The 16,302-nt window shown below is 37.4% G+C and overlaps 1 protein-coding gene across 18 annotated transcripts in view; it reads left to right on the plus strand.

The window, feature by feature from the left end:
* Window positions 1–16,302, plus strand: part of shi (dynamin-1 shibire) — a 367,093-nt gene that overhangs the window by 38,967 nt on the left and 311,824 nt on the right. The window lies entirely within an intron of this gene.

The following is a 16,302-nucleotide window of genomic DNA, read 5'->3' on the forward strand; positions in this document are numbered from 1 at the left end:
TCAAAGCGAACATGAATCAAAAGAAAGTTTGTCGATGAGGAACGTACGTGCCTTAGAGACGAAGAGCAATTTTAGATATGATCACTTCATATTGATTAGTCATCCAGAGCCTCTTGGTGGAAAACCTAAGTTCGCAAGAGATGTGCGATCTTGGTTCCGTGTGCTGCTTTATTACATGACCGAATTGTCAGCTTCTGAGTTTTTTACTTTATTTTTTTTATTTACCTAAATTAAATATTCGCTCTATTGGGATTCGCATATGAACTTACGATTTGCCTGTCAGATTTGGAGGACAAAGTAAGGAGGCGAGTTCGTATGCTAAACCCTCAAGTTAGTGTATGTTATGTTATTTTGGTAATGTTACATGGCAAGACTTGATGATATAGGAATAATGGTGATAATGAAGTGTTACTCATAATACCCCTTCTGTGGTTCAGAAACTGGAGAATATTCCAAACTAAACGAGGTTAAATTTTAAGATTAAAATTGGTCGCCAGTTTGAATTGTTAAAAGTAAAATTGGTCGCCAGTTTGAATTGTTAAAAGTTAGAACCGGTAACGTAATATACTTTATCGTTATTAAGTTGTATAGCATAAATTAGTATTACAGAAACCATTCTCTGTCATATTTAAGCTCAAAGGGTTCGACCGAAGGAATTCGTCTGATAAAGGGATGAAAATTAATGCAAGGGGAATTTAAGAAGTATAACTAAGCTGGAAGAGATCGAAGGAAATGGATGAAAGACAAATGGCAGAAAGCAGGCCGGGAAAACCTGTAGTGCTTTTAAGGTACACAGGTTTTAGTTTTCTGTAAAAGAAAACTATTGTGTCGGCTTTGTCTATCCGTCCGCCCTCAAAAAACTACTAAGGCTAGAGGGCTACAAATTGGTATGTTGATCATCCTCCTTACAATCATCAAACATGCCAAATTGCAGCCCTGTAGCCTCGGTAGTTTTTATTCTATTTAAGGTTAAATTTAACCATAGCCGTGCATCTGGCAACGACATAGAACAGGCCACCACGGTACCGTGGTTAGTTTTACGGGCCGCGGCTCATACAGCATTATACCGAGACCATAGATCTTGTATTTTCGATGGCCTTGATTATACGCTGTACAGAAAACTCAGTTGCGCCGAAGAAACTAAGGCGCATTATTTACTTGGTTCTTACGGACATACGTATTAAAGAATGAATGGTTTCTGGGATCTTCTCACTACACAAGTTAGCTTTGAATTTTACAGCCATTAGAGTTTTAGGTTACATGGCCGTCACATCATTTGGATTAGCGCCCTCCAATCCCGTATCGTATGTCCAGAGTTAGGTAAGGTCACATTGTCCAAGCATTTAAGGAATTTATTAATGAGAATCCATTCCTGTATTATTGTCGTTTGAATGGCGTTTGTAGACTCCTTACGATACTTGCATCATGACTGCAATGTTTGCATAATTGAACGTTTATTATATATATATATATATATATATATATATATATATATATATATATATATATATATATATATATATATATATATATATATATATATATATATATATATATTGTGTGTGTATGTATAAATGTCACAAATGATGCATACCTGAACCTGCAGAATCTTGCTTCACATTTACTTTGTCTGCATTAATCCATCTCTCTCTCTCTCTCTCTCTCTCTCTCTCTCTCTCTCTCTCTCTCTCTCTCTCTCTCTCTCTCTCTCTCTCTCTCTCTTTCATTCGAATCACTTTAATCCAGTAATTACTGGAGCAACTAACAAAACCCCAAGCAACACCGTGTCAGCGAGAAACTGTTGCAAAGTCTGCACCATACAGGCCAATATAAACGTTCAATTATGTAAAAATTGCAGTCATGATGCAAGTATCGTAAGGAGTCTACAAACGCCATTCAAACGACAATAATACAGGAATGGATTCTCATTATATATATATATATATATATATATATATATATATATATATATATATATATATATATATATATATTATATATTATATATTATATATATATATATATATATATATATATATATATATATATATATATATATATATATATATATATATATATATATATATATATATATATATATATATATATATATATATATATATATATATATATATATATATATATATATATATTAGGTAATAACTGCGTTAGTGCATTTTTTTACGGTTTCAGGTGACTTTCCCGTTTAAAATTCTTAGTTTCCTTCCCTAATAGCTAGTGATGTGGAAGTAGGCGTAATTTTACTGTCCTCAGCTTGCCGTTGTTTAGCCTTTTAAAGTCTCGATGATAGACCGCCGAAAATGAAGGAAAAAAATTGTTATGGAGAACATTGAATATCAGGAAGCACTTCCCCTGGTCTGATACATTCGGATATGTCTTTTAGTGAACACCCGAGTGAACGTAATTATTGAAGCCGTATTTGTTTTGTTATCGGAGTTGCCATTTGCACATTTCCAGTAAAAGTAGACTAGTACAGTAATACCTTCAAAATATATGATAAATTGCAACTGTTTCTTGGGACGTGCAATAAAGTTATACAAACCTGTAGACCCAAGTCTCCGCAAGTTTACACATCATTGATTTATTGACTGCACATATTTTAAATTTCGCAGGGTCAGAAACCCCTTGTGATTATGTACAGGCACAAAATCAAGGCGTATTGACCTAGTTTCGGCTGTTTGCTCGTTCCCAGTACAGTATTTAAGTTGTTGGAAATGCCTGCGCGTATGGCAGATTGGTAATTCTTCAATTGTTGATATTCATTATGCTTAATTTTCCATTTAAGGGGTTTCGCTTACTTTAACAAAAGAGACTTATACATTGTTGCTTACAGAAACTATATCAGTGTTTTTCTGTTCTGTTGTATTCTCAATTATTTATTGCATTTATGCACATATACGAGTGCAATAACGGGCATCCAAGTAGTTTGCGTGTCTTTCTTTTGGTAATGTTACCCAAGAAAGTACGAGAAGAGCGCTATCCTACCATAGGGTAAGAAAACACCTTATCAGAAAGTAAGGTCAGTGAATTACTACAATTACATCCTCCCGGTGCCTGCACTTGAGTTGTAGATGAACTAACTGCTAGAGAAGAGATGGGAAGTCCTCACTAGTAGCGTCGACTTCCGTTGTCCATAGAAAATTCGACAATTTCAGCTACAGGCCATTCCGTAGTTGATTATATATGTTTAGTACAGGTGGGCAAAGGTTGATGCACTGTGTAACATCTGTGAACTGAAGACACGTGGTCAGCAAATTCTTGAATCGTCACATGTGTGGGTGATCCTTGGTAATTAAACGATGTCATTTATATATATATATATATATATATATATATATATATATATATATATATATATATATATATATATATATATATATATATATATATATATATATATATATATATATATAATATATATATATATATATATACTATACATATATATTTGTATATATATACACATATATACTATACATGTATATTTGTAAAACTTACGGGTGTGTATGGTAAAGTTGGCTGTTCTTCTGTTTATGATTTCTGTAGTTTTTATTTACTTGAAAACTCATTTTTTTTGAAAGAAACTTCACTCGAGAATTCACGAAAGAAATTTGAACGTGGTAATACTGTAGAACGGACCTGCAGTGAACGCGTAATATCTTTATTTGCCTGTCTCCCTGGATTAGACCTCCGCGAAAATCCTTTGAAAATTCTTGTATGGAATGTTATGAATTTTCCTTTTCCTGTTTCAAAATGGAATTAAGTAGAGTCGTATCCAAAAACTTTTGTGAACAAGAGAATTAACGTCCTCTGTATTTCCATAGGTTTGGTGAATGGGAAGAGTATATTTCCAAGGTATTCAGGAAAATGTAAACTTAAACTGAAAAATATTAGTTGTAATGACCCAATGAGGACCTTCACGAGGGATTCCAAAATCAACACGAATGGGTTGATACTGGTAAATTTTACATGCAGGCACAGTACGGTATTTTAAAAATGCCTTTACCACGCATGTATGTAGAAGTGGCAGAACGGAATTAAGATGGTATGGTCCTGTGGAAAGAATTTAAGAATGGAAGACTTAAGTTGATGGTTTATAATTTTTACATGTTAGGAGGGGGGAGGAGAGGAAGACTTACAAAAATTGCCAGATAAATGTTGTGGAAGAATGGCCTTGATATCCAGGAAGCACGAAAGTACGTGCTAGAAAGAGGCACGTGACTCATCGTGTGCAGGAGTATCTGTGCACTGCGGATGAGCCTTACAGTAAGTGTATGAAGAAGCTGCTGAAGTTTTGTGAATAGAGCTCATCCACGTTTCTGTACTTTAAAAAAGCAAGGTAGCAATGACAACGGTTTGTTTTTCTGGAGTCATCCCTGTCGGGGAAACGATGTTAAAAAAATAAAGGTTTATTTTCACTGAGGAAGGTTTCGTTTTGTCTCCATGTTTTAAAGTTTTTGATGGCTTTTTACTAGTTTGTCAGAATAGATTCAGTATGATGTTGGGAACAGTTGTAATGTGAATGAAAGTGCGGAACACTCAGATTTTTTTTATAGATAGCCTTGCTCGTTTTTATTGTCAGTGATGTGTAAGTAAAGAAAACAGCATTTATGTGTTGTATGTGAAAGGAAACCTTCAATGGGATGTTTTTTTGGAGCAGCAATGCAGTCGTATCGTAGTGATCGTGAAAACAGAAAAATTTTATAAGGTTATTTAGTCTAGCTGTGCTAATTTCGTTGCATTCTGTGAGAGCTTCTATTTGTGTTTTTGCATGTACAAGTAATTTTGGACGGCAGTCTCTCTCTCTCTCTCTCTCTCTCTCTCTCTCTCTCTCTCTCTCTCTCTCTCTCTCTCTCTCTCTCTCTCGAGTGTTTTCCATATATACTTATCTTTTGGGGGAGGGGAGGGTATAAGGAGGTTCAGGATGAAGCATAAGTGAAGAAGCAGACGTATTTGATCGCCGTATAGACAGGTTGAAGGAGAAATAGATTAACCACTTTGACATTCCCAAGTGAGTTGAGAGGCAACAGAACGTGATTCAAATGGAAATTGGGCAGTGACACTGTTAGTATATATTAACGCTTTCTGTGTAAATTTTTTGTAGTATATTCTCTGTGAATATTTTTCGTAATATTTTTTAGCAGCTAGTTATGTTGGAGGGTAATGCGGTTATTCTTTGTTTCGAGGTAGAAGTGTCCAGAACGGTGGAGATGGTGAATTATGAGTATGATTGTCATTAATTACCAATATTTTGAGATGCACTAGATTTTGATACTGACATGGTGACTAAAACTTGAAAACACACTTACAGGCTCACAAACATGTAAAGTATTGCAACAGTCGGGTGGAAGGAAAACGTAAATTGCATCATTTCCGCTATTAAAGTTGTTGGATACTTCGTCCAAGCCATGGAGATGCTTTTTATTATATCGAGAGAGAGAGAGATATGATAATATATAATTACCCTCGTCCTTTTCATTGTCCCTTTCAAGAAGTGGTCATTGTGTTTTCTAAAAGTGCATTTTTTCTGTAAGCAGAACTTTTAGCGCGTAGTTATTCTCTCAAAAACGGATCTCTGAAAGTGCTGTAAGCTAACATGTAATGAGCTCTCCTCCTCGGAAATTGCTGTGCAGGTGCAGGAAAATATTATATTCGTTTGAAGGTGCTGTTTACTATTTCTGTATATTAGAAAATGCACTTCTTTTTTTAACGTACTATTCAGTTGGTAACCAGCCCCTTCATTTTTCTCTTGGAAAGGATTGAGTATTTTCTAAAATGGCTCACCTTCCTTAAAACTCAAGTTAACTAGAAAATACAGCAACCTCTGGTGTGAATCCATTATAACTTTTATCCCCACGCAACTTTCTTGTTCGTTTTACGAAGACTTGATAAAACAAGGATGGAATATCACCTTGCCATCTCGTCGTCCATTTAATAGTTAAACCCCTAAGTTCGGTGGGTCTTTACCCTCGTTGATGGAGAGAGAAAATGTTAGGATAATGGGCGCATTAGATCGTTAATCTCATGGCTGTTTACCGGTAGTGTCTTTTGTAGTACACAGAGGCTAGATAACTTGACGGAAAGTGTAATTTGCTTAATTCTTTGAGTGCAAGCTATGAGAATGTTTCAAGTTAAATTGTATTAGAGAGCTTTCATAGTAATTCTTAGGCTTCCTTTTAGTATGAAATTTGTATGATCACATGTTAACAGCATAGTTACAATATTAGATATTTAAAATTTTAAGTACATTGAAAATTATGATTACTGTATTTGTAAAGTGTCTGCTGACAGTTGTTAAAAAATGCGTGGAGATGTTTCATGTTAGTATTTAGTTAACCTTTAATGTCTAATGAATCTAATAGGAAAATTCTGAGAAGAGGATCCGTAGGAGGGCTTACCTCTTTGTCGGAACCTTTTCTGTATTTCCTCCGTGCTTTTGAATTTTGATTGCTGAATGTGGAAATGTTGTCATTATTTTTCTTTGCCTCCGTGGTTGGTGGTATTCTTTCTGCAAAGTTGAGCCTAATCCTTTAAGCTAATACATGTATGACATGAGTCCTTTTGTTTTCACCTATGTATTTTTTGTTTGTTTACTTTTGTCGTCGTGGAAACGTAGATTTGATAATGATTTGTTGAAAGAGGAACAAAGTATTTCTATACGAGGCGTAATTTTTCTATTTTATATCTTACCTCTGTTGTCTTATTTTCATAGGAGTCAGGCCTCACGCTTTCCTATGAAGTCTTTATTTTTTCTATTGGATGCAGATGTTGTAAAGGTAGGAACATGAGGCTCGCAATGCACTAAAAGCTTTAGAGATGAATATCAATGAAAATGGTTTTACCCCGTACGCGATTTGATTATGCCAACTTGAGCGTAGACGTAGTTTCGGAGTATTTTTGCAATAGCTTCTTTGCATTGGTAATGGATGTTTTCATATTTTTATTGTTTTCTGACTTCACATATTTGGTTTTGCTGTAGTGAAAACGCGACAAGAATCCCAGTTTCTTCATCCTGGAAGTTGCCGGAGGGATGGTATTGATTTTTGCCGTCGACCTTGACCTCATTGTTAGGTCGTTGGTTGGGTCTTTTCAGATAGGCTATACGTACAGGTACACAAACATTATGCAAGCTTTCGTGTGTATAGTGTAAGTTTTTATTACAGTGCTTACTTTTGACGATGGTGGTTGCCCATTGCATGTTTATTGCTGTTAGATGCTCTGGCATGTAGCTGTTTTGAAAGTACATAATTCATTCTGGTCACGGTACAAGTTGTAATTGGAACACCATTCTGGGTAATATTGCAGCAATTATTATTTATGTAAGGATAGATCGGCGTGGTTATTCTCTACACTGATAGGGCTGCGTACTGCACGTACAGTTGTTACTTAATTAGTGCTCTTAGGTCTTCGGTTTCAACAGACACGTTGGCGATGAAAATAGGAAATCTCAAGACCCAGCTCACAGTACAATATAATGTTCATTTTGGATGGTGCTATTGTTAGTGGTTTTCCGTATATAATTAGGATTCGTAAATTAGTTTTAATTGGGATGCGTATCTTAGTGTGAGTGTTAAGGATAGTAACTTCAGGTTTTAGTAAAATTTTTGGGTGACTAATCTAGTGGACCTCTAAGAATGAAGGTAAGCGCGCTGCCGAGAGTGAAAAACGGTAATTTTATCGAAAGGTGAAATCTGACTGGAAGGGAAAGCAGAATTGCAAACATGAAATTTTTTTCAATACTTTAGTTTTTTATTTGAATATCGGGCTCATTTGACTTGCCCATATGGGTAAAGTTAGAAGTCTTGCCAGAATGCAGTTACGATGATGAACATCGAGGTCTCCTCGATGTCATCAAATTAATACCTGTAGTAGCAGACTTGAAGGTTTTGGTGATTATGACGCCTGCTTGCGGTTTTTTCCCTGGTCGCGACTGTGGAATGGTTTTTTTCTCTCCTCGTTAGTGATGTAGTTCTGCCTGCACCTGGCCTTGCAGGGTGATATTTTACGGCAGCTGCCGGCCCCCTCTCTCTCTCTCTCTCTCTCTCTCTCTCTCTCTCTCTCTCTCTCTCTCTCTCTCTCTCTCTCTCTCTCTCAAACACACACACACTAGCGAGCGCGGACTTACAGCTGCTGCGTGTAATACTACCCAAGAGAGGGTTTTTTATGGATCCATTCTTAGTGAACGCATTAAGGATGCCGTATTTAAGATAATTTGTACAGTAACTTAAGTGGCATTTTCCTGTTGAATTATCAGAACTAATGATAAGTAAGCATTATTATTATTTTGCTGCTTTAATAGGCCCTAGGTAATTGACATTAAACAGCTACCTTTTTAAAGCTTCTAAGGTAATCAAGCAAATAGCGCTCTTGCAAACGGATTGAGAGTTCGGCCTCTCCCTCGTTCCTTACATCTGATACTTCCACGACTTCTAAGATACTGACTTGAGGATGTAAAGGACTAAGCTGAATTGTGATTATACTTAGCATAAAAGTGGTTATAGGAAGAGACATCTATTCGCTTTAACGAGTGTACAGGTTCTGTTAAGATACTATATCTTAACAGAACCTGTACACACGTTAAATTCAACGTCTCCCCGTTTTCAGATTAAATGTGAACTGGCTGCTGAGACCAGGGATTGTCAATAGTATTGGTGGCTTTCCTTTAATTTTATCAAGAGTGGTGAGAATCCCGTCCTTTGCTGGTGATTTTTTCTTGTAAAATTCAAGAGTTCATATTGCAAAAGTTAAGTATATCTTAGTTTAACCAGACCACTGAGCTGATTAACAGCTCTCCTAGGGCTGGCCCGAAAGATTATATTTATTTTACGTGGCTGAGAACAAACTGGCTACCTAACAACGGGACCTACAGCTTATTGTGGGATCCGAACCACATTGACGAGAAATGAATTTCTATCACCAGAAATAAATTCCTCTAATTCTTCATTAGCCGGTGGGAGAGTCGAACGCTGGGCCAACAGCGTGTCAGGCGACAGCTCTATCCATCCCTCCAACGAAGAACTTCAAGGATGTTAAGAAAATAGTTTTGCCATTTCCTGTTAATTCCGTAAAATTATCTTTACTCGCTTGAGCGCTTATTTGTCAGTTTTCCAGCAGCTGTATTTTAATTGACGGAAGTCAAAATTCACCTTATTTGGTGGAAGTCAAAATTCACCTTATTTGGTGGAAGTCAAAATTCACCTTATTTGGTCTTGTAATGAAGGTTGGTAAATAGTATTTTTGCCTATTATGATTCACTAATTGTCATGAAAATGGGATCAGATGAAGACCCAAAGAACAGGAATACGAAGATCCATCTTACGTTATTGGAAGCCATTTTTTCATCCCTGAAGTTTAAGTAGGCCTCGTGCCTGCGCCGGCTTTTGCTTTGGGACAATCCGTAACAAAGCCATTGAATGGGTATCAGCCCATGCTGCGTTCAAGCGCCAGTTTCTTGTACTAAAAGCATTTTTTTTATATGTGATTTGCTAAAAGTGTGACTCGTTGCCAAATTCCTGTTGAAAAGGATTGTGGCAAATTGAATATTATTTCTCTGAAGAGCGCATTCGTGGCTAACAGTTTTTAGTCCACGGGTAGATGCTAGTAGAATCTGGCGAAATGGGTAATGGACGTAGTCGGGAGGTCACAATCAAAATTCAGTACGTATCTTATCTAAAGTTTTTGCGCTCTTTGTAGCTTATTTTATTCAGCTTCAACACAGAAGGAAAGTCTGTAAAGGCAAACCGAGTGACAACCTTGGCTTTATAGTCAGTTTCAGCAACGACTGGTAAGATCCAGTTCCTCCTATCCGGCAAGGCCGTTAGGGAAAGAGAAAATGAGGAATTTGTGGTTAGACAGCAACCTTTATATCGAAGGAAATGTTTCCGCTCCATCTATTTTTTGGGAGGAAGTGGCAACTAATGCCGTCATCCAAGATCTGGAATGTTCGGGTGCTTGGTTCTAGGAGGCGTCATGTATATATCCGCATTGAGTATATGTGCAGATTTGTAGGTAATGCAGACTAGTTGCCAATTACCATATTTCTTCATAAAGCCTACATCCAATATTGTAGTTGGCGGATACGATAAGGAGAGCGCGCTTTAATGAACGATACGGGCAAAACTCCGTTAATGAGTTTGAAAGACTTGCAGTGATAGTCTTCAGTTTCCATTATATTGATTACAAAGCAGAAACATTAACATACTGAGCAACACAATTTGGTTCTTAATCAATTTTGCAGTTGTATGTCATGAAATTTTCTGTAAATATAACCCTGTTTATTATGCTGTAACTCTTGTGCAAACACACTAGCTTTTCTAACACCAGCAAAACTTCAGTGGAGCGAATTTCTTATATATATTTTTATGCTTTTATAAATATCCACGCGTTGCAGTTCATTATATGCCTGATGTAGTGTGCGCGCCCACTGGCAGGTACGTACGCTTTGGTTTACATAAAATAGCTAATGTATGTGTATTGTGCTCTAAATAAGAATGTTATTTAAAAAGGTAAATGGGTGTTGAGGTTGAGTAGATTGGAATAATGGTGAGTGCAGGGTGGTAGGGATGTAAGTAAATTTTTAGCTTGCTGAACCATGATCTGTGTGTTGGCAAAACAGCATTTGATGACATCTTTGCATGCCATGCTTTGTTAGGAGACACTGTGGCAAAGGATCGAAGTTCATCGTGGTCACAGTAAGAACGTGATGGTAACGAATGTAGAGGCGATAATGGTCTAACCTCATTTTGTGAAGATAAATCCGAGGATGATTAAAGGCCGCGAGAACCACCGATGATGGGAAGAGTTTTTAAATGTTTTCACCTTCTCCGTTGAAGGTAGAACAGTTCTTCACTGTTCGCTGCAATCAGTCCAGTAGCTGCGGACAGTACGTAGTAACCACGATGGATTTCAAGATGCGTTTTTTATTTTAAGCGGTAACTAAGCTGCTTGTATAAAGTTATGTATTTTTTTTTACACTGCTAGAGAAATATGACGACACTCATTGTTCACCATTGAATATTGTTTCACTCAAAGCTAATGCAGTCTGTGGATGGTGTCTGTCGATTATTGTGCATGTCATTGTTCAAAGGGAGTTTCTGTTTTGGTTTTTGAGAACTGTAAGGCAACCAGTGAGTTCAGTACAGATTTCTAAGATTGATTAAAATAAACGTACGCAATGGATGCGCCACTCAGGGTATAAAGAAGACTGAATGGATGAATCAAAAACATTACCTTGCACTTTTTTTTAAAGTGTATGACTGGCTGTAAGCCCAATTGGCAAAGTATTTAAGACGGTTTCTTCATGAAAATACCGTCTTTTTGATACTATTTTTTATTAGCTACAACTTGTCATATAGTAAAGGGAGACAGTTTTCCAGCTGACTGGGTGTCTGGCAGCAACTATGCTGTTGATTTTGTACGGCCTTGCAGGGAAAGTGAAACATTTTTTAAAGGGATTCTAACTGTTTAGATGAATTATGAATTCACTTCCCAGCATTGTTTTGTATTATGTAAGAGGAGTGAATAATTCTTTTGAATGTCTCATAATCTTTAAAAAAGGAGGCGGCGGGTGTGTCAAGTATTTTTCTTCGAGGTTAGTTATATTTGAGGGGTGGGAGGTAATGCTTATTTCATGCATTTGGGTGCATGTTTGCAAAGCTAATTGAAAGGTATTAATTTATAAGAAAATTTAAAGTGGTTTGATTTAAAAAAGTTCGCATCTTAAATGTGGATCCGCTAGGTAGAGGTACTGTTTTCTTTTGACGTGTTTCGAAAATTACAAAGGGGGAGAAGCTGACGTGTCACTTTAGTTTTCTTCAAGGTTAAATTGTGTTACAGCGTTGCAGAATTTCTCTCTCTCTCTCTCTCTCTCTCTCTCTCTCTCTCTCTCTCTCTCTGTGTGTGTGTGCGCGCGCGCGTGTCTCCATCTAGCGTAACATCAGGGCTGTAGAGGGTGTCGAATTTTTACGAAGAATGAGATAACCGGTAAAGGAAGGTTGTGAATGTTCAAGGAACGTAAATATGACTTCCGGTGTTTTTTCCTATTAGTAAATTTAGCAGTTACAGATTCCAGTTCTTTAAGGTACTCTGATAAGCAATGAAGTTTTTTGTATCAGGGTTTGTTACCCATTAAAGAATACTGTATTGAGAATAGCCGCCTCCTGCTCACTTCCAAAGTATTGATCCCCGTTGGGGAAACTGCCGTCAGTGCACCTCTCGCGGTGTATTGTAGGCATGACTTTAGGTCCTTTGCAGCGCCCCTTCGACCCCGAGCTGCAATCTCTTTCGTTCCTTTTACTGTACCCCATTCATATTCTCTTTCTTCCATCTTACTTCCCACCCTCTCCTAACAATTATTTCCTAGTGCAACTGCGAGCTTTTCCTCCTGTTGAGTCTCCGGCCGGCTATTGAAGAATTAGAGGAATTTATTTCTGGTGATAGAAATTCATTTCTCGCTATAAAGTGGTCCGGATTCCACAATAAGCTGTAGGTCCCGTTGCTAAGTAACCAAATGGTTCTTAGCCACGTAAAATAAGTCTAATCCTTCGGGCCAGCCCTAGGAGAGCTGTTAATCAGCTCAGTGGTCTTGTAAAACTAAGATATACTTTTCGTTTTGCACCTTTAAACCCTTCCTTACTCTCAATTTCCCTTTGAGCTCTAAATGACCTCTTAGGTGCCAGGACTTGGCTTTTGGTCTAAATTTTACATTCCATTTCCAAAGTATTGATTTTCCTTGTATCCTAATTAAAGTCTCGTCTGTGCATTTTAGGCTCGTTTGCACTATACATCAATTAATCATTGCAAATTGCCCAAGCTTAAAAGCGTTTATGAAAATCCCCATAATTTCTTTCATCCTGATACATGCAGTATGTGGACTGACTCAGCTAGTCTTAAGTCTTCTAAAACCTCCTGGAGTTGATAATAGTCTCTCTCTCTCTCTCTCTCTCTCTCTCTCTCTCTCTCTCATTGAAGTAAGGAGAGTAATATGGGTACACTTATGCATTAAATAAGAGACTATAGAGCAGTGGCAATCGATAATGTCGTAGACACCATTAATTAGGCTATATTGAATTTCTCTCTCTCTCTCTCTCTCTCTCTCTCTCTCTCTCTTCCGGAAAGTCAAAGGCCCCTTAAATTGGAAGGAGGTTATAATTTCAGCCTTGTGGTGGCATACTTAATTTGAACTGATATGAAATTAAGATGTGAAATGAATTTGTGAACCTGGAGCTGTTGAATGCATGCAACTGTACATGAATTTTGTGTAATGAATGCATGAGCAGTAATGAAATATTTTAGATGTAGGCAATAGTTGCTTTGATTAAGTTAAAGTATCTCATAAGATAAGGAGGAAACTTTTTTTTTTTTTTGGCTAAAGTGTTCATGCCACGATTTATACATTGCACATATGTTTGTTAGTCCACTGAAAAGAGCTTATTGATATTACACCTTTAGTAGTATAGTTGAATCGTGTGTGTACCGTAGTAGATTTGAAATGAAGCGACGTTTTTTTCATGTGCGTTAAATTTCAATTAAAATTTTTGGTCCTTTCCGCCTATTAGGTGTTTACTTTTTTTCCAGTTCATCACGTGTTTCCCATTCAGTTCCAGAGCTTGCATTGATTGGAATGCCCCCTCCCCACCTCTCTTCTGCTCCCACTTGGAGCCGTTGCAATAATTGGTTTGTTTTGGAGTTTTCCAGTTTTGTTTCATTTTTGCCTCGTGTGTATTTTTGGGTATCGATCGTTAGTCGACCAGCATTGTGTTCAGCAAGCTAATGTTAGCGACGGTTTTTAATGAAGTATTGGTTTTAAAGCTTGTATATCCCTAATTTTTAGGTAGGGTCTTTATGCTTTATCCTTTCAATGCTTGCTTTCATATTGAAGTGTTTAGACTTCAAAGATGTATGCCACTTTATTTTGAATCTCTCTCTCTCTCTCTCTCTCTCTCTCTCTCTCTCTCTCTCTCTCTCTCTCTCTCTCTCTGAAGTCTAGACTTCAAAGATGTATACCACTTTATTTTGATTTCTCTCTCTCTCTCTCTCTCTCTCTCTCTCTCTCTCTTCTCTCTCTCTCTCTCTCTCTCATAGTGAAGTGTCTAGACTTCAAAGATGTATACCACTTTATTTTGATTCTCTCTCTCTCTCTCTCTCTCTCTCTCTCTCTCTCTCTCTCTCTCTCTCTCTCTCTCTCTCTCTCCAAATTCAATTCAAATTGTTCAAATCTTTCCACAGAATTTAAGTGGCAGTTACCGTTGTAACGCAAATATTGACGATTCTCTTACAATGGCATTCAATAGATTCCCTATTAGAAAAACATCTCCATCCTCCCTTGATTTTAAGTCACCTGGATAGTTTTAGTATTTAAATGGCTGGTCTTCTTAATTTTGTGCTAGTGACTTAATTTTACCATTCACTTTAATCCAATTTGTAGTTTGAGGAGCCTAATTTCATATGTTTTATCTAATTCTCTGTTGTGTAATGTTTACTTGTGGAGAAACGTGAATACCAGTAAAGATACAGGAGAGTTGACCTTTCATTCGTTTAGTGTTTCAGTACTGGGGTTAAACAAAAAAGGAACGGTAATTCTTAATAATTTTGTATTTTTTATAACTAATGTACAGTATGCCTCATTACTGATGCTCTTGAAGCATGTCAGGTAATACACTCCATGACTTGGATGCTTCGTAATGCATTAACTCGATCGTTCATGAATGAATCATTGAAAAGATGCGGGCTTGGTACACCCATTCCGTATCCTTGTAGCTTGAAGATTTACTCTTAAATTTGTTCTCTGTTACGCTATCTCATGGTATGTTGTTTCTGCAGCTTATATTTCAGACCTATTTAACACCTTTTTGGAGGTTGGGGAGTGGTGTTACTATAGTAAAGACATTGCTTTTCTTATGTTTTATACTACATACTAAATCGAACTTGGGTCATTCTCTCTCTCTCTCTCTCTCTCTCTCTCTCTCTCTCTCTCTCTCTCTCTCTCTCTCTCTCTCTCTCTCTCTCTCTCTCTTTCTGTGTGTGTGTGTTTGTAAGCGCACCCTACTCACCAGAACCTGCTTTCTATTCTCTTACTATGAGATGAAAGACAATAAGGCCTTGTTCCCTAGAATCCAGGTTACCGAGATTGAACTATTCATGAAACGTTCGTTAGAAGACTTAAAAAATGCTGCATTACTGTTATTTTGCCTTCAAAATGAGATTATTTACTTTCCAGGACATTTTGCTGGAACACGACCTTGGATGAATGCCATTGTCTCTTTTGTTGTTATCTGAGATATGTGGGCTAGATTTAACAGTATGTGCCGCGTCATTATTATTGTTGTTGTTGATGATGATGATGTTGTTGTTGTTGTTACAGCTCTGGTAGGTTGGTATCCGCGTCTGGCCCTCCCTTGTGAGGATCTGACCTCTACCTCTCCATTTTATTAGGATCCCAACCTATTTCTAATTATTCTTTCTGTGGCCAGCAGCACAGATTTTTTTCCGATTTTGTGCATTCAAAACTATCCAGGTTACTTGGGAGAACTTCTAGAATTATTGTAAATACTCCTAGGATGCTAGGTGCTCGTATCCATTCAACATGCCATGGTCATTTTCCAGCTTTAGTATTTTTCTCTCTTCTCTATCTTCAACTCTTGTGTCGCCTCGTTGGTTATTTCCATCAGATGCCATCTGGATTAGGTTGCGTCTGGTCTTTGGAGCTTAACATTTGGACAGTCCCTACATCATTTTTTTTTTTTTTCGTAGGGTATGTGGGTCTTCCAGCACGACTGTCATGCCTTCTCTTATGGGATTCACAAGTCATTAGTGATGAAGTTATTTGGCCTTCCATTTAATTTTGTACATATGTAGTGTTTGCTTGGTCTTGCCGTAAATTATTTTCCGTCACCTCTTAGATCTCTCGCCTAGTCAGGCATTGGTAACTGCCATCTCCAGTTACATCTTGAGTCTGCCTTTAGTGTTAACTATGCCTTTGTTTGTTTTCCCATTTCTCTTTCCCATGACCTCAGCCACTCATCTTCACTGTGCTTAAGGTAATGCTTAAGTGTTCTTTTATCAGTGGTGATACAGTCCTCCACGCTTTGCATTCCTCATCCTCATTTTCTTCTTGGTAAGTAGAGCCTTGTCACTCTTGCTCTTGGATGCTTGCTTGGTCTTGCCATCTATTTCTTTAATTCTCCCAGTCAGCCATCGCCAGCTGCCATTTCCAACTATATCCCGAGTCTACCTGTGATACTTGTTTTCCCAGTTCTCTTTCCTTTGACTTATCAACCACCC

This window comes from Macrobrachium rosenbergii, chromosome 10, assembly GCF_040412425.1.
Source record: "Macrobrachium rosenbergii isolate ZJJX-2024 chromosome 10, ASM4041242v1, whole genome shotgun sequence".
Taxonomy (NCBI): domain Eukaryota; kingdom Metazoa; phylum Arthropoda; class Malacostraca; order Decapoda; family Palaemonidae; genus Macrobrachium; species Macrobrachium rosenbergii.